The following is a 1,504-nucleotide window of genomic DNA, read 5'->3' on the forward strand; positions in this document are numbered from 1 at the left end:
TGTAAAAAAGAAAATGCTGTATCTGGAGTTCATCGTGGAGGATTTAATTCAAAACTCAGTTCATATTTCATGTTTTGTAATGCTTTTGCTTTGAATAATCCATCTAATGATTAGGGATTTTATGTTTACTACGTTCTAGGAATATTGTTTGAGATAAATGAGCATAGAGGTAATAGTTTCCTTGTATTTGTTATTTGTTACTCTTAGTGATATACAATCTAGAGAAAAATGGAAGAAAACTTTCCATTGTTATTAGTTGAAGTAGTGATGTTAAGATGAGTAGTACTATTGCAGATATGTATCAAATGGGAAAGGTACATTTATACATAGCTTTGATACTTAGTAATGTTAAAAGTATATTATTCAATCGACAGGTTTATTTAACAGTTATTGAAACCTTTTCACAACATTCTTTCCATTTGATTTATCAAAACTTTACGTCAAAGGATAATATTATTTGTGGTATTTTTCTATCTGTTAAGTTTTATTCTGGATGTGTATTTGAATTAACATACATGTTTTCACAGATAAATGAAAATGTGATATGAACATATGACTGTCATATGACTGTAAGACACATATCACTCAGGCAGTCTAGTGTATTTCTTGTCATATTTATAATGAAAATCACTTAGCCTTCTTATCAGGAAGGTTGAGTTGTTCATTCCCATGTACTTCAAAAAGGTCTTATAGAAGACCTTATTATGTTATAAATGATAGAGGTGTTTTAATACAGTAGCCTATTAACAATTTAACTACAGAAAAGGTCAGTCGCCATAATACTGACTTACACTGAGGGAAATGCATAATTGCAGGGCCATTGTTATTCACCAGGCAAACTGGATGATCACCTGGGTACCGTACATATTCAGATGAAATTGCAGGCTCAGTCACCTTTGTGGAGTGGTCATAGTACACAGAGTACATACAAAAGGAACACATATAAGAGGAATGGTGTGTAGCAATTGTCATTTTGCAGTCATCCAAACAGCCATGTGTAATTTGCTTTTTCAGAATTCTAATTTTGGGACAAACATTTTAGAGCTCGGATCTGATTATTCTAGTACCGGCTCTGCACAAATGATGTGGATGAACTCAGTCTTTCCAATATTAGAGCTATTTACATTCTAATTAATTGTTTAGAACAAAAATTATAGAGAATAAATCTCAGTCTCTCCCAGACAGGATATATATATATATATATATATTTATGTATAATATATATATATATGTATATATATATATACATTATACATACACACACACACACACACATATATATATATATATATATATATATATATATATATATATATAAAAATATGCATGCATATATATTTATATATATATATATATATACACACACATACACATATATGTATATATATATGTATATTATATATGTATATATATATGTATATATATATATATATATATATATATATATATATATATATATACACACACACATACATACATATACACACACACACACATATATATA

The 1,504-nt window shown here is 28.1% G+C and overlaps 1 protein-coding gene across 1 annotated transcript in view; it reads left to right on the forward strand.

Annotated features, from left to right (window-relative positions):
* Positions 1–1,269, forward strand: part of LOC125037379 (tetraspanin-4-like) — a 4,985-nt gene extending 3,716 nt beyond the window's left edge. The window contains exon 5 of the mRNA XM_047630485.1: positions 1–1,269. This exon is cut by the window's left edge and continues 412 nt beyond it. The gene's annotated coding sequence lies outside the window, so the exon portion shown is untranslated.
* Positions 1,270–1,504: the final 235 nt, after the last annotated feature.

Source organism: Penaeus chinensis, chromosome 23 (assembly GCF_019202785.1).
Source record: "Penaeus chinensis breed Huanghai No. 1 chromosome 23, ASM1920278v2, whole genome shotgun sequence".
NCBI lineage: Eukaryota > Metazoa > Arthropoda > Malacostraca > Decapoda > Penaeidae > Penaeus > Penaeus chinensis.